Source organism: Dipodomys merriami, unplaced genomic scaffold (assembly GCF_024711535.1).
Source record: "Dipodomys merriami isolate MVZ:Mamm:240054 unplaced genomic scaffold, mDipMer1.0.p SCAF_9, whole genome shotgun sequence".
NCBI classification, from domain to species: domain Eukaryota; kingdom Metazoa; phylum Chordata; class Mammalia; order Rodentia; family Heteromyidae; genus Dipodomys; species Dipodomys merriami.
The window spans coordinates 48,065,840-48,089,698 of NW_027206512.1; positions in this window are offsets into that span (position 1 = coordinate 48,065,840).

The window sequence follows — 23,859 nt, forward strand, 5'->3', positions numbered from 1 at the left end:
ATATGTAAACTAGGAGGAAAATAGAACAGGAATAATTTTAACAAATAATATTAAGAACTTTGAAAGTACCTATGCATAGAAATACACTTTAGCTTTTTTAGAGACATTAGCTCAATTCTCAGCTTTTTCATACAAATCCTTAGCTTTTTCATGGACATTCACTCAATTCATTAGAGATAAAAGTAGAGAACCCAAGTTAAAAACTATCTAGAAGAAACTCTATCACATCTTTACAATGACAAATAAATATTTTGATATTAAAAGCAATAGGATTACTTATGAAAATGGTAAATTGTACTAAATTAATTTTTAAAGAAATAAAATAATTCTACCACACACTACTAAGACAGTGTAAACATTGACAACAGTCTGGAAGTAAATATTTCAACAGTACCAATCTAATGTGTTCACATTAAAGGAATAAAACTTTAGTTAAACTAAACAATAACCATTTAAAACCAAAATCTGACTGAACAAATCACTAAATAAATACACAAAGATATCAGTGAATGAGGTTCTTCATTTACGGTGGCAGGTGCTATTTTGCTGAGACACACCTGTAGCTCTGGGTATTTTGAGGAAAGGCTCTTGTTTCCTACCTGAGCATGCACCTGGATTGCAATATGCCTATTTACACTTTCCACAAAGCAAGTATGTGTTCTTGAACACAGATACTGGTTAAAATGGAGTCTTGTGAGCTATGATTTTCTTTCCTATTCAGGCTTCTAAGTAGTTTTCATTACTAGAATGAGTCACCTGTGCCCGACTAACTACATAAATTTCTGCATGTTACACCATTACATTGCATTGGTACCACGATCACTGTTCTCATTGCTATATATTTCCACTATAAAGCATTTCAGTTGATTCACAATTCTGTGTTCTAGAGTATGACCAATCGACTGTCTGCCATCCCGTCAATCCCCTTAATATTTGAAGCTCAATGCTTAGCCAATTTCTTTTTTTTTTTTATTGTGAAAATACTCTACAGAGAGGTTACAATTACATGGGCAAGATAATGAGTACATTTCATATCAAGCATTGTAGCCTCCTCCTTTGTTTCCCCTTCCCATCCCTTTCCATCCTTCCCCCGCCCGTCCCCCCATCACGCAGAGCTTGGAGAAGCCGCTGCCAAAATTATATCTTTTTCTTTAAGCAATCAAGTTAGGATCAGCTTTAAAAAATCTCACACAAATACGTATTTTAAAAATAAAGAAAATATTCATAAATTGAAAGTGGGTGGAAATGCAGCAACAAATTACCAAAGAACTGAGCTGAAATATGTCATCAGTATTGCTGCATCCTCTCTCTGATTTCCTGTTTTTCTTCTCTCTAATGAGAATTTGTAAATGCCAATAAACATTATACATCGGAATCTTATGAAGGCTTTGCTGCTTATATAATCAGTTCAATTTGATCTTTTCACATCAACAATTATTTTCAAATAACCTCCTGTAGTAAAATCAAAGCATGCATCAACAAATAATCATTCAATGTTGAATACAGAGTCAGCAATAAACATATGAAGTGATTGGCCTCATACTCTGAAAGAAAAGATAATATATTAGATATGGATATAGCCAGGAAAAGAGTTTTTCTATTCAATGCATTCTGGACTGGTTTATTTCACCAAACTCCCTGTATAAAAAGTTTTAAAACAGTTGCTATTGCACACATTTATTCTGAAACACAAACATGATTAGTGTTATTTTCTTCAGAGAACCTCCCAGTTCAATAACTGCATAAGTTGCACACTACAGATAGAAGATTGAATCTTCACTTAGAATTTAGTAAACAAATGTGGAACAAAAAGATTGCCCTCTAAATCTCAAGCTGTCTTCTGTCTATGATGATTTTAGGGATTTATGTAATATGATACCACCACTGATTCACTTGTTTGCTTTTGTTTCTCCTCTTCTATAAGTATAGAGAATCTTCATTTTACTTCACTCCATTATATACCTGGATCTGCTTCACTACCAATGCTGGTATTTCCACTAGTCTCCACAGCATCTTCTCTTACCTCTTGAGCATCAACTTTATTTTTTTCTGGCTATCCATTTCTACAGACAAAGTGGGCCAACTTAGAAGATCTTACCTCTCTCTATTCTGTTTAATGCATGGAGCACCTGACTTACAGAAATTCATGTTTCTATGCACCTGGATCCTGAATGAGGCTTGCATATGTCATGAAAGTCTCTGAAGTCAGACTTGCTCTCTAAAACTTTGCACACATTTTGGAAAACTAGAACCTAGTATTTGGGAATGCAGCAGTCATCTTACTCCTACCACAAGATGTAGATGGAGAGTTACTGAGAAATGTATTCAGTACCTGAATGTGAAGCAAAAGTACAATAGTGGATAGTCTATTTCAGAATGACTATTAAGATTTTTGTCCTTGAAAAAAAAACCTGATAAACCTGGATATGAACATAAATTCAGATATTTTGTACTAAAATAGGAACATTCACCATGTACACGGGCACCTTAGGTTCTTATGTTGACCTATATCCCTAAGGATCCAGGCCTCCAAACACCCTGAACAGCAGGTTTACTTGTCTCTACATATTTCCACTCACCTGAAACCTGCTACCCTTGCCTGCTGCATACAAATTGCTAGCAATGGTTTTCTACATTTTAATGCCTAAAAAAATTGGAAGTTAAGAGAAATCTTGAAATAGTAACAAGTTGGATCTTACAGCTATGGAAGAGATTTAATGCAACATTAAGAGTTTTTAATTTTAGCAGTTTCCCTGTGTACACTTTCCCAAGTCAAGGCAAGAACTACAATGAGAAGTATTAAGGCCTTTGCAGTTGCAGAATATCAATCAACTTCCTACATCAAATACTTCTGATGTTGCTGTTAGCCTTATGACATTACTTACAACCCTGTCTCTATAGAGTGTAGAAAGGATCTTTTCTGTTTTGCAATTATGCATCAAAGGTCTAGATCATTATCTGGAACATGGAGGGAATGGAGTAATACTCATTATTAACACTAAATTTACCATTTAACAACTCAAGTAAGCATGCAAGACGTTATATCGAAAAACGAACTTTACAACTTTGGCAGTGGGGTGGGTGGTAGTCGTGGAGATAGGAGGGCTGGTATGGTAAGGGAAAAACAATAGAGGAGCCAACAATATTTGATAAGAAATATACTCATTACCTTGCTCATGTAATTGTAACCCCTCTGTAGTTTATTTTTACAATATCAAAACTTATTAATAAAAAACAAACAATCCCATTTATATATAAATCCAGCTATTAATTATTTCATAATGCTGTCATACTTTCCTTATTCTTCATTTAAACAGAGACCTTGATAACAAGTACAACTAACTTTGAATTGTGGCCTTGAATTAAGGCAGCTATCATTTTCCCCTTGAAACCTAATTATTTTTATAAAATTAAATACTAATAATAACAATAATATCTATATTATAGCATTGTTTGAGGATTAAAGGATAAGATAAGTAAGATAAATATTACAATATCACCAAATTCTCTTTTTTTCTACATAATGTCAAAATCACATAATCATTTCAGAAAGGTAATGATTTTACATTTTATATATGCAAAGTATGGTAGAGCATGCAATTGTTATCAAAAAAACTTTGTTTTTCTACTTCATCCTAAGTATTTCCTTTGGATGAGATAAAACTTTCTTTCTCTTTATTACACGGGAAAAACATTCTGTCATATATATGGAGGGAATTTTTTAAATTTAATTCCTCAAAATATATCCACAATCATCTGTTTCATATAAATATGGCTAGAATAGAACGCCATACTGTAGTTTGTAAATAATTGAAATTCTAAGTACAAAATCACTTTTACATAATTTATGTGTTAGTTTCACAATGCAAAAGCTTAACATGATATATACCAATTCTAATCAAGAAACAGACTGCATAGCACATATTGCACAGCATAAATCTATATACTCACTCTGAAAGTCATGTACACAGATACTTAAGGAAATGAATATGGCACTATTATTAATAAAGGACAATTACAAACACTTAAAGTTAGAAGTCTTTGAACAGTACTATGGTAATAGGAAGTTGGTTTTCATTCTTTTAACTAATCAATGCAATAGAAAAGAAACATCAACCTGGAGAAAATTATATATAATGAAAAGTATAAGCACCTTTAATTTTATGAAATAAGAGCTATTATCCTTGAACACATATTTTTATGTAAAATAGTAAATCAAAATCAATTAGAGGGTACCAGTGTGCTGCATATCTGTAATCCAAGATATGCAAAAAGCATAGTTAGTAGGAAGGCAGTTTAAGACTAGCCCTGGCAAACAGTTTAAGCACCTCTCTCAATAGTAACTATAGGCAAAAACAAAGGCTGGTTCAAGTGTAGAGAACCTGCTTAGCAAAACATAAAGTCTGGGTTTCAAAATCTAGCACAACCAAAAAGAATTAATAGGCTAGATGAGAAGACACATATTAAAAATAATTCTTATTTATAATTTTGCACATGTAGATAAAATGAAAAATACCCTAAGATGGAAATCAAAACTTAGAAAAAAAGCATAATGTACTTCCCAAGCCATATCTATAGCTATATGAACAAATTTAACACACACACACACACACACACACACACACACACACACACACACACACACACACACACAGAATCCTACCTGATAACAAAAAAGAAGGATGTGTGGATCAAGAGGGGGTATAGAGTCTGCATAATAAATATGAGGCCCTATGTTCAAAACTCCAGTACTCCACACATGCATACAAACATATTAAATCTCTTCCGATCTAATATACTTTCTAAAATAATGTGTTTTCCTCGTTGTTAGGAATTTATTTTAAAATACAATTGTTTTACTTACTAAAAAGAAAAAGAAAGAAACATAATGAAGACTATAATCAGTTTTTCCTCCAGGAATTGTAACTAATTTTAAGTACTACAAATAGTTTTAAAAATGTCATTTCAAGAGCAGTAGTGTGCTTGTGCTGTAATTTCATGGTTATATACATATATATGTATAAATCTACATATGTAGTATCAATTTCTTTCACTCTTTAAATTTCACATATATTTAAATATACAGGAGTTACACTGGCACATTTTTTCCTCTAAGATGCAAAAGTTATCCATTGTAATGGTTATTATTAGTGGCTCTACTTATTAGTTTATTGACAAATACATTAATAGATTTTTTTTTCCTTACCCCCTTACTTGCAGTACTAGGATTTTGCTCATGTTAAGCCTATCATTTCTCAAGTGCATTTTCTTTACCCAGAATGATCTAAAGAGGTAGAATAAGAATAAACTTCAAAAACATATATAAATTTAAAGTACTTACACAACTCAAAACTTCATTGAAAATTCATCTTCCTTCCTCTTTTTTATTTTATTTTATTTATTTATTTTTTATCATGGGGATTGAATTCGGACCCTGGGCACTGTGGAGCTCTTCTGCTGAAAGTGATCACTCTAGCACTTTGAACCACTTCCAGTTTTCTGATAGTTACTTAGAGATAAGAATCTCAAGGACTTTCCTGCACAGGCTGGCTTTAAGTCTTCATCCTCAGATCTCAGCCTCCTGAGTAGCTAGGATTACAGGCAAGAGCCACCAGCCAGTGCCCTACAAGGTTGTTTTCTGTTTCTATAAAGTTCTAAATCTTCTCCTTTTTCTCTCTTTGTTTAATTGGCAGTACTGGGTTTTGAACTCATGGTGCTGTACCTTGCAAAACGCATCATCTTTCTACCTTTCTACCATCACTGACCACTGATTCTTCCTTGCTATTGTTTCTCAGATTCAATATTGTCTTATTTTTCCTACTATAAATATAATGTAAATTTCATTTTGATAAGTAGCCTTCAGAAAAGGGATCAGGACTTTATCATGAATTCCTGTAAGAACCAGTTACTGTAATCTACTGAATTTCAAGAGATATTGAGTGCAATCAGAGAAAAGTAAAGGTCTCTTCAATGTTCACTTGGTTATGGGCATAATCTTACTGCAAATGAATTATTCATATTTGTAAGGCTTAATCATATATTTCTGCATTAGGTTTATTGTTAATTAGTTGCAGTACAAAAGATAAAAGATGGCACATTAGAGAAACCCAGTACAAAACATAAATGACATATTATTCACTAAGTATGTAGGCTATAGCAAAGAGAGTTCTAAGAGGGAAATTCATAGACTACTTGCATTAAAGAAATCAGAAATGGCTCTAATAAATAACCCAAAGGTATATGTTAGTGTCTTAGAATAGCAAGACCAAGACGAACATAAAATTAGTATGGAAGAGAAATGAGATCACAGACAACGTTAACAAAATTCCAAAAACATGAGCATTAGAATGATCAAAGAAATAGTTGGTTCTTTTCAAGAGGTAAACAGATTGACAAATTCCTATCCAAACTAACCAAAGAAAGAGAGAAAATCAAAATTAATAAGTCTTGAGACACCAAGGAAAATATCAAAACAAATACCACTGAAATAGAAAGGGTAGGGATTTTTTAAAAATTATAATCCAGTAAATTGGAAAACCTAGAGGAAATCAAGCAATCTAGACATCATAAAAGACTTATAAAAATTAAACCACAACATTAAAGAGATAAGATCTATGATAAGATCTATGATTGAAGCATTCTACCAGCAAATTAAAACTGAGGAGTACAGGGGGTATCTGTTGAATTCTTTCAGATCTTTAAAGCATATCGTATAAAAGAAAGACAAGAGGAAGTGGCATTGTGGCTCAAGTGATAGAGCGCTAGCCTTGAGCTGAAGAGCTCAGGGACAGCACCCAGGCCCAGACTTCAAGACCCACGACCACCCCCCCCCAAGAAAGAAAGAAATGGAAAGAAAGAAAGAAAGAGAGAGAGAGAGAGAGAGAGAGAGAGAGAGAGAGAGAGAGAGAGAGGAAAGAAAGAGAGAAAGAAAGAGAGAAAGAAAGAAAGAAAGAAAGAGAGAAAGAAAGAAAGAAAGAAAGAAAGAAAGAAGAAAGAGAGAGAGAGAGAGAGAGAGAGAGAGAGAAAGAAAGAAAGAAAGAAAGAAAGAAAGAAAGAAAGAAAGAAAGAAAGAAAGAAAGAAAGAAAGAAAGAAAGAAGAAAGAAAGAAAGAGAGAGAGAGAAAGAAAGGAAGAGAGAGAAAGAAAGAAAGAAAGAGAGAGAGAAAGAAAGAAAATGGGGACTGCTTGGTGCGGGGGAAAGAAGGACAAAAAACAAAGGTTAAAGTGTGACTGGACATACTGTATAACATGCTTGAAAACAGTAATAAAAACTGTTAATGTTCTTAATAGGAGAATGGAGTAAGAGCAATAAAGGAGGTGAATTTGTTTGAAGAACATGGTATGTAGGTATAGAACTACTACATAGAAACACTTTTGTAAGTTAATAAGTGGAATAAAAAACGGGGGGAAAAATGTCAAGGATACAATAAAAACTGCAGTCATTGGTCATGCTGAGTACTAATAAAAGAGAGCAGGAATGAGGAAATAAAAAGAGCAATGCTGGCAGTGTCACGATAGCTGAATTCAAACTACACTATAGAATCATAAGTGAAGAAAAAAACCCAGAATGGTACTGGTGCAAACAGAAATGTAGACATATTGAATAGATAAAACAACCAGAAATAAGCCATGTGACTCTAGACAAAGATGCCAAGATTACACATGCAAAACAAGTGCCTCATTAATAATGGTGCTAGGATATCTGTACAGTTACATGTAGAAGACTGAAACTAGATCCTTATCTCTTCCACTGTATAAAAAATCAATTCAAAATAGGTCACAGTCCTTATAATAGAAGACCTAAAAGTTGAAACTACTGTGGAAAACATAAAACTCATCAAGATATATGCATTGCCAGTAGCTTCTGATTAGGATTCCAAAATCTGAGGGGAATAGAGCAAGGATTGACTGAATGCAATTAGATCAGATCAAGGAGCATCTATACAGAAAAAGGAATAATCAACAAAATAAAGAGACAACACCCAAAACAGGAGGAAATCTGACAAGGGACTGATAGCCAGTTATGTAGAGGAATGAATAAAGAAGTCGTGATACATATAGTAATTTCAATACAGTTCAGACACACACACACACATATATAATGTTAAGAGAAATGAAATCGCACAAAGTCAAATATACCATATTTTTTCACATTTGTGGTATTGTGTGGAGGGGAAGGGAAGCAGAGATTAGTAGAGTTGTGGCAAGGATAAAGAGCAAGGAGAACAATATGTTGAAAATAAACTATACAACTTGTTAGTTGGGTACAGGAATGAAGAAAAGGTAATAGAAGTAGTACATATGATCAAAGTACAGTACGCATGCATGGAAATATCATAGTAAATGTTTCCAGATTGCCAATAACCAACAATGTCTATGAGTTAAGAAGTGTCTAAGAATACATAGGGGCAGAAGAGACTCATCCTATACTTGGGCAGCACTCAGGAATTGTGTTCTGGAACTGGGCAACTTTGACTTTTGGAGGAATGTACAGACCACCTGGACAGGAAAAGATAGGGGGAGGAGATAATAATAAACTAAGTAGAAACATAGGAAGAAGTAGAAAATAAAAGCATGATTGAATCTAAGTTGTTCTCACTAGACTGCTTTTAATAGTTACTTCATTTTATCACACAAATACAAAATTTAAGAAAATGATAAATTACTAAATAAAGACCATTTGTGAAATTCAAGAATGGAATTTCAATCACAAATAATGCATTGCTTTCCTAGCTTATAATAACTGTATTTTACTGTGCAATTAATATGACTGACAGTGTAACAAAAATTTCACCTACAATATTTTACACATTTGTACTAACAATACACTGAAGCAGATATTTAACTTAGGGAAGCAGATATTACACTTAGGGAACAGAAATAAAACAGGGTAAAATAACTTATCCAAGGTAACTCATTTATGTATCAGTAGGTCCAGAATTTGTCACAAGCTTTGTTAAAGGTCCTATTATTATTATTTTATTTAGTAACCTTTAGCATAAGAACCTCACCATTCAGAACATTGTTACTCCAAAGATTTCATGGCTACCAAGTCTTACACTATATAATTTTTGTAATTGCCATCTGTGCATATATTAATGAAGAAAATATTAATAAAATCTATATAAAACCTTAACTAGAAAGTCATACAAAAGTTCCTTATTACTAATGATTAAAAGTTTGCTTTTTTTATAACTGCCTACAATTTCTTCTTGCTCTTTAAATCAGAGACTTTGATTTTGAAAATTAAGTTATTGTCATGATAACTTAGAACCAGAGATTTTCCTTGATTTTTTTTCTTAGTGAGACATAATTTCATTGGTGTTAACGCTATAGATATTAAATTTCTTCAACTCTTAGGAAAAGGATTTGCTAAAGGGATGCCAGGAAATATGCTTTTTGTGGTCTATACTGCATGTGTCCAGTCTTGTATCTCATGGGATATGCATGTTATGTGGTACAAAATGAAGACACACAGCTGGAAATGGAGATAGGTATTTTAGGTTTAGCGTTTCAAATTCTAAATAAAAGATTTAACAAATAGTTTTTTAAAAAGGAATAGATGTTAAACTATAGAATTCTGTCATTAAAATATTATAGTATTTGGTTTGAAAGGTTTGTTTAAATTATAGATATCATTTAAGAGTAAATGCTTTTGAGTTATCTTAAGTGAGTTTGTTGGTTCCTCTCCAACCTTAAATAATAAAACAAGCCTGTTGGATCCATTTTGAAAGGTTCATCCATTTACTTATTTTATCACCAATTTAACAAATTTAATTGAGGATAAGAGTAAACTTGGTTGTTTTCACAAATAAGTTTTATTTTATTATTATTTAATAATTATTATTACATTATTATACTGATAGGTATGATTTTCTGAACTCACTAGACACTATGTTGAAAATAAACTATACAACATGTTGGTTGGGTACAGAAGGGAAAAACTGAGAGAGAGTGAGGGAAGGGTTGACATTGTCCCAAAATAAATGATTTATGTATCTATAATTCCTATGTACATCACTTTTATAATAACAATATTTTTTGGGGGGTCTGGTTGTGGGGACTGAACTCTGGGCCTGCAAGCGCTCTACCACTGAGCCACCTTCCCAGCCCCACAATAAAAAATTTTAAATACAGATATACTCAGAAAAAAACCATCTGATTCCTTCAATTAAATGTATTCCTTCTAACAATGAAGAATATTCTCTATTACAAATAGAGACCAAAGCAATCCCATTTTGGGGCATTTATCCAAATGATCACAAACAAGACCACACTAAAGCTACCAGCACAACTATGTTTATTGCAGCGTTATTTACCATAGCTAAGATATAGAACCAACCTAGATACCATAGCTAAGATATAGAACCAACCTAGATGTCCCTCAGTAGATGAATGGATCAAGAAAATTGGTATATATACACAATGGAATTCTATGTCTCCATCAGAAAGAATGACATTGCTCCATTTAGGAAATGAAAAGACTTGGAAAAATTATATTAAGTGAAGTAAGCCAGGCCCAAAGAAACATAGGTCCCATTTGCAATAACTAGTATATGTCTGAGACAAGCAGATACGGTCAGTTAAGTTGATGTTAAGCATAATGAACCCCAAGATAAGGACTCAAATGTTTTTTTTTTCTTTCTTGTGATTGTTTTTAACATACTTATAAGGTATTTTTTATATTATAAAAATACCGTACAGAGGGGTTACAATTACATGGACAAGATAATGAGTACATTTCTTATCAAGCATTGTTGCCTCCTCCTTTGTTTCCCCTTCCCATCCCTTTCCATACCCCCCTCCCCTCCCTACCGGATCCTCCCCTCCACCTCCACCCATACCAAAGTAGTAAAGTTCGTTTTATTTCTTGTTGCTTTGTATGTCCCTCCTCCACTGTATAACCCCTGTTTTCACTGTATTTGATGTTGTTATAATTTGGGAAGGGGAAGGAAAAAACAAATTGTTTAAATAGGGATACAGGTGGACCCATTGCAACAATGAGATGTACAAGATGTTATGTTGAAAAATGAACTTTACAACTTTGGCGCAGGGCTCAGACATATACTAGTTATTGCAAATAAGGGAAACCATGGGACCTATGTTTCTTTGGGCCTGGATTACTTCACTTAATATAATTTTTTCCAAGTCTTTCCATTTCCTAACAAATGGGGCAATGCCATTCTTTCTGATGGAGGCATAGAATTCCATTGTGTATATATAACACATTTTCTTGATCCAAAAAAGGTCAGATAAGTTGACGTTAGGGGAATGAACCCCAAATTAAGTATTCAAATGTGGTTTTTTTTTGTTTTTTTTTTCTTTCATGCAATTGTTTCTATCATATTTATAGGATGATTTCTATGTTGCTTTGTATGTCTCTCCCTCACAGTATAACCCATATTTTCACTGTATTTTTGATGTTGGTATAATTTGTGGAGGGGAAGGGAAAAAACAAATTGTTTAACTAGGGATACAGGTAGACCCATTGCAACAATGAGATGTACAAATCTTTATGTCGAAAAACGAACTTTACAACTTTGGGGGGGGGTGGATGGGCTGAGGGGAGAGGAGGAGTATGGGAAGGGGAAATAAAGAGGAGGCAACAATGCTTGATAAGAAATGTACTCTTTATCTTGCCCATGTAATTGTAACCTCTCTGTAAGGTATTTTCACAATTAAAAAAATATTAATAAAAAAACTTAAATTTGAAAAATTCTCTACAAGTATTTAAACTTCTAACCTGGTGGTCAACATCATTGATGACAATAGGTATAATTGTCTGACTAAGAAATATATCACCCCAAAAAGGAGTCTGTACCAGGCATATAAATCAAAGAATCAATTTTGCTGAGAAAAGAAATGATGAAAGGGGAAGAGATATGCCCTAAGGGATATTATGTTTCTAAGATAAAGCTCCTTGCTTTCCCCCTCAGGAAATAAATCTAAGAAAGTCAAAGTGAGTTTGCTTTGGGAATGATACGGTCTTACCGATTTTTACAAGACACCACTGTTGTTTAAAAAAAAAAGACATAAGTAGACTTCATTCCTTTATTTCCCCTGCCTTTTTTTCTAAACAGCTGGCATTGATACTAATTTTAATTTATAGAACACATACTGAAGAGATAATGCAGATGAATTTGTACAACTATAGAGCTAAAGATAATTTTACTCATCATTGAACCTATTTTTTAATTTTATAGATAAGGGAGTTGCAGCCCCAGGACCTTATTGATTTCCTAGGCCAAAACAATACTTACACTCCAGTTTTTTTAGTCATTGGATTAGGCTTAGAGCTGGTTATCCTTTGACTGACTACCTAGCTTGGTTGATTTCAGTATCATACAACCACAGTAACCTCAATGGTCCATATTTTAAAGGATTATTATTTCGGATGTGTGGAGACTCAAAGATGGAACTGCAATCCACAGAGAGTTGAGTAACAAACAGGAAAGTGATTTTGCTTTGGGAAAGCAAACCATGAAATAGGTACACTCAGCACACACGACCTTTTCCTTAAAATTTGAAATCACTGTAAAATGTGATTTGAGTGATGAAACTACTTTTGTTTGAACTGTGTGAGAATAATCGTTTGCAGCTTCAGGCGAAGAATTTGTTACTGTGGAGCTTATAAGTCTTTTCGTTTAATTCAATCTCAGTTGGGTTGATGGGCTGTTTAGATCATGGAATCCCTTGAGAAAATCGATAATGAAATGATAACAATAAATATTTCAGGAAAGACATTGTGCAGACATGCCACCGTTCTCAGCCTTAGCATCTAAACACAAGATCATCTTTAAGATCAGGTCTGTCACTCTGCCAACAGATGCCTGGATTGAAACATGAAAACAGAAAAATAGGCTTGAAATACCTCTTAGATCCTATTTAGTGAGGGTTGAAAATGGGGAAGACAAAAACTAAGGGAGAAAATAGTGCATGCAAATCTCAAGCTAGATAAAGGAAAAGAAAAATTGACATATTGAAATAAGGAAGTGGACATTCAGTTTTACTCTGGGAGAGGGGTTCACTGTATAAATTTTCAGTCCAATTGAGAGCACATTTCAACTCAAGGATAAAAGATCCTGGAAGTTAAAAAGGAATGAGTGTGTGTGTATTTGTGTGTGTGTGTGTGTGTGTGTGTGTGTGTGTGTGTGTGTGTGTGTGTGTACATACTTGCACAAACTGTTAACTTAAATTGATTTGGGTGTGATAGGTGAAGAACTCCAAATACTTAGGAACTCCAGAATGAAGCTATGTTTGACTGTATATACCACTCACACTAGTGAAGAATTTGTAGACACTCACTACATGTCACTTGGGAATGATGGTAGTCCAGTAGCACCTTGCACACCTAGCTTCAAAGTCTTCCTTCTCTAACTCTGTCTACACAAAGTAATGAGGATTGAATGGAAACAGCAGGTGGAAGATAAATATGGTAAAGTTTTGAAAGAATATATTTTCTCATCAGAGGAAAAATAAATATCTTAACAAATTGAAAATATTTTGCATTACTTATTTTGTCATTTATTTTTAAGAATAAATACATCACAAATCATTTGAATGTTTTGTTTTTTAGTGCTGAGTACTGAACTCTGAGCCTCACACTTTCACTCAGTTTTTCTTCTTCATGGCTGGTGTTCTACCACTTGAGCCAATTCAAGTTTTCTGCTAGTTAATTGGAGTGAGGTTCCTGTGCTGGTGTTATACTCTCACCCTCCTGTCTCAGACTCTACAGGAGCTAGGAACCGAACATGAGCCCATCAGCAGCTGGCTCATGGACTTTGCTGAAGTAAGCCTTGAATCTTGATCCTATTAGTCTTCAACTACCAAGTAGCTGGCATTATAGAGGTGAGCCACTATACCAGGCCCTTTCTAGATCCTGTATTATATATTCACAACTTTTGTAGCACGATTTCTGAACAGAATCAGTTAGCTGCTTTTTAGTTGTACTTTTGGATTGTTTTTCTGTGTTAATTAGTTTTAAATATTTTGTATGCTTTTGATATATATCTCAACAAAAAATGATTTACAAATTATTTCTCTTGATATGTGGCTGTTCTTTTATTTCCTTTAACATAATTTTTCAGAGTGAAAATATTAATGAAGCCCAACTTTAAATCATGACATTTCTATGATTTTGTAGTAACCTGTATCTCCATATTTTTGGTTACCACTTTTTCTCACAAACCCAGTTTGCTAATGTTTCTAACTTTAACACATGCACACAGACACACATACACAAACATACACACATATATGTTCACATGTATGTATATTTACAGATACACATATCTTAGTTTCTGACATAGAAACTGTAAACAATTATTCAATAAATGGATGAGTTAAATTCAAAGGTATTTGGTCATTAGTGAAGAAGGCTAAAGATTAATAAATATATTGACAATTTATTTTAAGTTTTTCTTTATTTTATTAGCATAATTAATTGAACAAAGGCATTTCATTATATTTCTAACATGTAAATAATGTACTTTGATCAAATTCACTTCCTCTTTATTGCTCTTTGTAACCCTCCTCCCCTTCCTTTAAGGAGTTTTTTCTTGATTTCATTATACTATTTTAATATAGCTATAAATATAGCTAAAGATAAAATAGAGATGAAAAAACTGACAATGAACGATATCTAAACAAGGTAAATTTTTTCAGCCACCTCATTATGCCGAAGAACTAATTTTAGTTTTAAGTCCTTTCATGCATAGTATTATTTTTTAGAAAACAAGTTAGAAAAATGATATAGACTTTGAAATGCAAAGAAATTTATCTGAATAATTTAATACCCCCCAAAATTATTCTGAGCAGATATAGCATTAGCACTTATCTTTCCTGTTAAAATTTAAGAAGCCAAAATAAACAAATATTCTTCATAAAAACTCAAGTGTTATCTCCTGTACATTGCATCCAAGTTTATGTAACATCAAGAAAGACAAAATTCTGACAACTATGCAATCATGTATTTACATCATTTTATTTTATTCTACTGGAAGTTTTTAAAATTACTGTTTCTTTTGAATTTTGTATCATTTCTATGTTCTCATAAGAAAGAAAATATTAATGAAGTACAATTTTTAATTCATTTTGTGCTACTCTTTCAATACAATGGTGATTTTTCTGAATCTATATTTTTTTAATTAAAATGCACTCTTACTAAGAACAGACAATATTGGCATCTCCACAGTGAAGAGTGCTGGTGATCTAAAGCTGCTTCTCTGTTCTGATCTATTATCTCCAATATTTCTTTCCAAGCCACATATAAGTACTTGGTACATTTTTAATGCTGCTGCTTTTGTGATTTATCAAAGACTTCAATGAAAAATCCTCAGGCAACCACAGGGGTGCTCAGTCCTTTCTCAACTACACTTGAAATCATTTGTTGATTGAAATAATGAGACTATAATTTTCCAATTATGCCACAAAAAGTGACAACTAAGTCATTACTTATGCAAGAAATGACAAGGCTGCCTAGACAGCCACAGCAGAGAGTTTTCATCAATTTTAAAACCTGTCTCCATTTCAGAGACATTTAACTGTTAAATATGTATTTTAATGTATACATCTATTTATAAATGCGATATATTTACACATACGTACAGAAATCTCATACATTTTTCTTTCACCTTGATACAGTGATGTTTTTCATAAATGAAATGATCAGCTACAAATCTCTGCTGTTATTTTGATTTCAATACTGGAGGAAATTCTGACTCACTACATCATTTATGCATGCTGGGTTTCAAAAGAAGGACATCTATTGTTTCAAGACCATTTCAGGTGTTTATTTGAAAAGCAACATTCAGAAATTTCAAAATTTCCCTAAAATATATTTAAAGCATCCCTACATTTTAGATTATCCAGAGGAAAGCTTAGGTATTATGTTACTTGTTTGTTTATGTGTCATAATAAAACTGATTTTAATATAGGCTTATTTCAAAATAAAAAACTCCCATTTCGTAGCATTGGCTTCCTATTTCCTATCTACTTGGCCACATGAAACTTGGGTGCCTGTAAAGGCAGGATAATAACTAATCCTCTTTAGTGTTTAGCTTCACTTAATCCTTTCTGGTACTTATCCTATTAACATTTTTTTCTCTTGTATTTAAATGCCAGTTCAGAGCACTCAAATTACTTGCATTTATTTCTATGCTTCTGAATTTCTCAGTCAGAGTACCTTCAGAAATATTTGACTTAAATATATGGATTTATCTGAGTCTATATTCATTCCCAAGTGCTTAGACTAATGACTTTTAGCTTGGATATTTTAAGCTACCAATTTACGTTTACCATTAGTTTGTAACTGTAGAACTCATCTGTGAATAGCATTAACTGTTAAACTGAGGTTTCAAAATTCTGGGGGAATTTTACATTTATTGTGCTTCCAGCAAAAAAAAAAAATTACTCAAGATACTAGAATTCTTAAGCCTCTTTAGGTATTATTTGTATCAAAAGATGTGAAACAATAAATTATATCCTTGTAAGATCTGTATTAATCAGACTAGTCTGTCATAGTAACTAGGGAAAAAATTCACAGTGATCTAGATGAAAAGCTAATTTTATTTCAACATTAAGCTCCATTGTAGGATGTGAGAGTCTCTTTCCAATGGAATTGTCTTTCAGATCACCCAGGCAGAGGGACTAGAGTGTGGACATCATGATTTCTTTTAAAACTGGAGTCTCCCATCTCCCCTTTTACTCCCTTCTTATTTCTTTTGGCAAACAAAGTCATGCAATGCACTGGAGAAGACAGGATATGAAAACCAGAAGCTTTCTTGATGAGGAAGCTTTCTTAACTCAGAGGAGGAAAAAAATGCCAAATCCAAAAGCAAAACAAAAAACCAACAAAATCTTTGCTTGGAGTCCTTGTTAATAAACAACTATTAATAAAGATAATGTCCTTATCTAAAATAAGGAAAAGCAAACCTGCACATGATATATTATTAAATATATCATGTATTACATGGACATACCAATTATGTATATAATATATGTGATATATTTTCAGACTTTAAACATTTGTCAAAGTTAGTTAAAAGCACTCAGATTAACTGTAAGAAGAGACAGTCTCTTCATTCACAGGTTGCATAATGTAATATGTAGAAAAATATAAGCAACCTACAAAATAGTGTAGAACTAATTAAAACATTTATAATAGACCAGATTACACAAAAACCTGTAACTCCAGCAGCTGGGAAACACAGTCAAGCAATCACAAATTTGAGGACAATCTGGGCTATACAGACAGACCTTGTGTCTCAGAAAACAAACAAAGCTATCAGTTCAATTTAAGTTACAATAATGCACAGACAGAGTAGTACGCCCTTGTTTCCCCCTCCCTACACACACACACACACACACACACACACACACACACACACACACACACACACACACACACACCAAAATCTATATCTCAATCGTTGGAGTCTGTAAATGTTAATTTATATAGTAGCAAACTATTACGTTGTACAATAAATGATATGATTAAAAATTACATGTAAAACAATGTTTAAGAGGATGAATGTATTGTTTATCTGATCAGGTCCTAAATGCATTAACATGCAAACTTTCCTTAAGAAAAAAGCAGAGATGAGACAGAACAGGAGAGGAACACAGAAGAGGTGATGGGAAGGTGGAGGCAGGGCTGACTGCTTCCAAGGCTGTACAGGAGACAGAAGATGAACCTTGCCTTTGCACACTGTAGAGAGAGCATGCACCTGTCAACACCTGGGATCTCAGAAGAATACCATCCACAACTCTGAAGTAGCTGATTTCTGCTATTGTAAACCATTGAATTTGTAGTTATCTGTTCTAGCAGTCTCATGAAATTACATGCATATGAGTATCTACATACAAAATCTAAATGTCGACATACTAAGATCAATTGTATCTATAAGGTGGAAACGAGAAAAAGAAACCAAAAAATAATTGAATACGTGCACTGCCATTCATAGAATGAAAGAAGAATAAAATACTTAGGAATAAAGTTAGTGAAAGTGATGCAACTCTTGCAAAGTGAAAATTTAAGACATTTCTGAAAAGGATTATGAGATACTTAAATATTCGATGTTTGTGTCTAAGAAGACTGGTGATACCAATTCTCCACAAATTCACATCTATTCAAAACAGTTGCTTTCCAAATATCAGTACATTTTTCTGTAAATTGGAAAATGGATCCTAAAATCTATATGAAATTCAGAGGATTCTGTGTAGCAGCAATGCAAACAAAATAGCCAATAAAGCAAAGTTTTTTTTTAAAAATACATAAAATATTTTAAACCATTCTGTGAAATTGCAATGATGAAAATTATAGGCTATTGGTATCAGCATAGTCACATAGATCACACAGGTCTATGACAGAGAGTTGATAGTCTAAAAATGAACCTTTTCTTCTAAGATCAACTATTTTGTAACAAAGATGTCAAGGTATTTGCTTCAATGAAGAGTACTGGGTTAACTGGAAGTCCTTACCTAGGCACACATAATTATATACATAATCACATCATTATATACATAAATCCATCCATATATCTGATAAATAATATACTTCCAGATTATAAAAATAATATTTATGTATTATGAAATAAAATAATAACATAATATGAAATTAGGTGGAAGCCAACCTAATTTTAAAGCAGGTGAGTAGGGGGTCAGTGGCTCACTTCTGTAATCTTAGCTATTCAAGAGACAGAGATGTGAGGATTATGGCTTGAAGGTAGCCCAGGCAGGAAAGTCCATGAGATTCTAATAAAAAATAAATGACCAAAAACCTAGAAGTCAATCTGTGGCAAGCTTTGCGCAAAGGGAGAATTACAGCTATAAAATTCAAGGTGTATTCCACACAATTAAGAAAATTGAGAGAAAGAGTAAGGTGGGAAGAGGTAAGGACAAATGATGAAAGGAGGGATAATGATCAATTCCTTTTATTCACTTACTAGTTTGGCGAATAGCAAGTCTTTTGTATGACTGCTAAAATCTAACAGTAAAAATAAAAAATAAAGTTATATTATTTTAAAGAGAAGGAAAAAGCTAAAAGATGGCACCTCGGCCTTGAGGCACAGCCACACCAACCTTTAACCAAAAGAATATGAATTTGCTTAGCACAACTCTGGAGGCTGCAAGCTTAATTTCAAGTGCCAGTGCTCCATAGTGAGGCCTTTCCTGCATCTTTACATGACAAGATGTAGCAGGGCGAACGAGAGCAATCTACCCTAATGCTGCATGCAACCCGTCTTCAAAGCACCTTTTTTCTAGAAAATGTTCAGCAGCTTTAATGTTCCAGTCAGCCCTACAGGTCTCATCTCTTACTATGATTGCATTGACAGGAGATTGGATATTGAATATTCAATCAATAGTCAAGACGTGAATATTGAAAGGAACAAAGGCATGTAAGCACAGGAAGGAGGATGCATGGTACATCCTACATCTCCAAACGAGGTTACTAGCTTTATCTACCTAAAAACAAAAAACATTATCGTTCATTCTCAGTCATTGAATGGAAATAGGTTATCACCAAGAGTTTTGTGTCAGTGGTATATTTCACGGCTTCATAACATTTATCCGTATTAATCCATATGCAAGCAACAAACAGGTTTCAAGGGAGCGAGGACATGTTTTAACAACACAGAGGCCAAGTAGCCTTGAAACAAGATACAGCTATTAGATGTGAAATGAGATGTACGAAAACATGTTTCCACATTATATGATAAAGGGAAGGGAGTGTAGGCCTAGGAGGGTTGGGTAAAGAATTGCTTGTGAGGTTAAGGATAAGGAAAAAGTCATATGTCAAATGAAGCCAAGGTTAGACTTCTGGTTTTATGTATTAATTAATTAATTAATTTTTAATATATCTTGTTCTTGATAAAGTCTTGGCCAAACCAAGAATGAAGATACATTACTCACTGTTTTAGTCACAGCTTCATAGTCCTCTTTTAATAGCTCAGTTAGTGTATAGCGATTGCTAATCAAGTCCTAGGCCTCATCAGGAGTTTGAAACACAGACAGCTGAAATACAAGCTGAGAGCTACTCGTGCATGGGCCGTGACTTCTCAAGTGTCATTGAACCTGAGAAATCTCAGACTTGGTTACTTCTTTTCTTTCTGCAGCTGCACAACAGAAAGTGGGAAGGAATGAAACATCAGGAAGACAAGTCTTCTGTAAAACATCACTTTCATCTACCTTCCACCAGCAATATTTCTCAAGAAAAAGGTAAACATACAAATGAATATGCATGAAGAATATTTTAAACTTATGTTTGTGCTAAGCATTCAACAACCTACAAGCTTCTCAATGACTTACAGGTAGGTATTGCATCGACGATCATTTTACAATTAACAAATTTAATGTACAGTAAATTTGAAACTAGTTAACTTCAAGGTCATTTTGATAGTACATGACACAGAGAGAGAGAGAGAGAGAGAAACTCATACCCAGATTGTCTCTGAAGACCCTGTCTTTGTCACTTTACATATAACTTATATGTATATAGAAATTCATATATACATATATATTTATTTATACGTTTAATCTGTAAAACAATTTATATCTCCATTCTGCTGCTGCTATGGTCTAAATGTTTATATTGCTCCAAAATCCATATGTTGAAATAGTAACATATAACAGTAGACCATAAGGTCTATAGAACATGATGAGATCATGAATATGGAGCCCACATTAATAGATTAGTGTCCTTAGCAAAGGGTACTAATTAGTGCCCAGAGAGAGAACCCTCATACCCTCCCCAGATGAGGATGCAGAGAGCAGACACTACATCTGAGGAAGCAGGTTAGTATCTGAAAACACAGTTGCTGGTACCAGGATCTACAACTTTCTAGCCTCCAGAAGAGTTAGAAATAAGCCTCTTTGGTTCTCCAGCAATGGCATTTTGTTATAGAAACCTGAACAGATAAAGGCATCAGCCAGAACTGACTAACATCCTCATGATTAGTTAAAGTTATGCAGCTCTTATTAAATTGTAGTTGTTTTAAGTATACATGTAAGTACTCCTTTGACATTGCTTTTCATGCGCATTCTTAAGAGTCAGCATTAGAAACTCATCTGCAAATTTTTTAGCATCACTCAAACATTTCTTATGATACATTGTAAACATAATACTTTATAGATTTTTTTCTGAGTATTTTAAAGGAAAGTTTTTCCCTCATTTTATTCTTCACAATCATTATAAGTAATAACAGTAATCAGCCTATGAGAAGTTATTTTCCCAAATGCAAAGTCACAATCTGCGCCTGAAAGGCTTCTTTCTCTAACTAGCTGCATGACTTCGGGCAAGCCATTTACCCTGTAGGTTCTAGCCATGTTTCACATTGAAAATTGAGCTGATGAGACTGTAATTCTGTAGACTTGTCAGCATTAAGGCGCCGATGACATAGTATGATGAAATTTACCATTCTTTGTTCCAAACAAAATTGGAAACAGTATTTTTTAGTATTTTTTAAAACTAGATGCCCCTCAGTAGATGAATGGATCAAGAAAATGTGGTATATATACACAATGGAATTCTATGCCTCCATCAGAAAGAATGACATTGCCCCATTTGTTAGGAAATGGAAAAACTTGGAAAAAATTATATTAAGTGAAGTAAGCCAGGCCCAAAGAAACATAGGTCCCATGGTTTCCCTTATTTGTAATATCTAGTATATGTATGAGTCAAGCGGAAAAGGTCAGATAATGTGATGTCAGGAAAATGAACCCTTAGATGTGTATTTTAATGTTTTTTTTCTTTCATGCATGTGTTTCTAACGCATTTATAAGATTATCTCTTTGTTGCTTTGTATGTCCCTCCCCCACAGTATAACCCCTGCTTTCACTATATTTGATGTCAGTATAACTTGTGGAGGAGATGGGGAAAAACCAGTTGTTTAAGGATCCAGGTGGACCTGTTGCAACAATGAGAAGTACAAGTTGTCATGTCCAAAACGAGCTTTACAAAGTCGGTGGGGGGGGGGGGTGCGGAGGGGGAGGGGAAGGATTGGGATTGGGGGGGAGGGGGGAGGCTGGGAAAGGATGTGAAGGGTAAACAAAGGAGGAGGCTGCAATGCTTGGTAAGAAATGTACGCATTATCCTGCCCATGTAATTGTAACTCCTCTGTACAGTATGTTCACAAATAAAATTAAATTAAATTAAAAAAAAAACTATTTGCCTACTTTACTTTGATTTTATTATACATTCATTGAAGAAGATACAAGTTCAGTTTCTAGAAATAGAATATGGTTACATAACAAACAAGTATTATTCAGATTCAAATTTGTCTTGTATTTGGACTCTATCTCTAAATAGGATTGATTCTTGCCAGACTGATTATTTTCTTTCCTTCAAACTGCCTCATGGATAATCACCTAAAAAATGTCCTTCACCTTCACAACTTCTAACTTACCTATAGCTTCTTCCCTTATACACCTTATAGCTTCATCAGTTATTTGCCCAGATGTCTCCCAAAGACATCTAAATCTATATGGAAAGCTCACTGCAGTGGAAGTTCAAGCTGGGACACAGACACACCAGCATACTTGCAATTATGTACCTGTAAATTTTATGCTAAAATCATGGACTGCCTCCTCTCTTACCATCAAACAAACAAACAAAATTATCTTCTATGACAAAGGAAAGTAATGTCTCATCATCTGAAGTTTGGGTAAGATCTGCAAGGATCAGGAAATGCAATTAAGTACTTTCATAAGCGCTAACAACATCGCACTTGATATCCCCTTGTAACATCTTAACAATCAGATTCACATACTTAAAATCCCCAAATTACTTTTCATCCCCAATGACTTGCTATCTTGGTACACTTCTTTATCTGTCTGTAGATTATAAATGGGCTACATCTAAAAATTCGACCGATAAGCAAATTGAAGCTTCCTGTCTAAAACATTAATTTCTGTCTTTGCCTAGCAACGATAATGATTTGGGTTTTCTACACATTTTCTTTATTATTATGTAACACAATGGTGTATATATATACATATTTATTAATAAGCAGCTGGAATTAATTGAGAATTTATATGGCTAGCAAGTCCTTAACTTAAATCAGAACACCTAAAATGTGCATGCTGCTTGTCCTAACTTAGCACAGGAATAGTTGGAGGAGCTAAAACTGTCCCTAAAGGAAAAGCCGAAGATTGTAAAGGACAAAGAAGAGACGACAATGTGTTGATTGATTATGTGACATATATTTAAAGGCATGCTCAGATTTGCTCAGAAGTTTTTGTTTATGACTGAACAACTGATCTTAGCAAACAAATGAACTTCTTTGGTCCCAAAGATTTCACAAACAGATCGAATACTGCAATGGTTTTTGGTCTAGGGTATTGTTATATGCATCAAAGAAATGTATTATAGCAATTCAACATAATATCAATGTTTCAAGTTAAAGTACAGTGCTATATGAGGATGAAGAGTGAATTATTTAGCATGTTGAGCCAGCAAACAGGAAGGGAGTAAAGTTTGAATCTAGCAAATAATTCTATTTTTAACATCTTATGTCTGTTTTTTCCCTAGAAGTGAATTTTATTTTGTTGTTGTTGTTCAATTCTGTGAGCATCAAGCCAGTCATTATCCAATAAATCTCTTTTATAACAGGTTCACAGATAAGGCTGTCATATCCCTCAATAGATTTGCCTGAATGACCCAAGGTTCTTTGAGCATTGGAAAGGAGGTGAAGAACATGGTATGGGGTCAAACAGAGTATCCAGAAGTCTTGCCCTGTTCCAGGTAGGATTGTATTTTTTAATTACACAGATGTGTAAAATTTATCCATTTTTGTAAGGGTTATGGAGGAAATGCTGCAGAAAGAAGGTAACCAGGAGATTTAAATTAGCAAGTTAGAAGAGG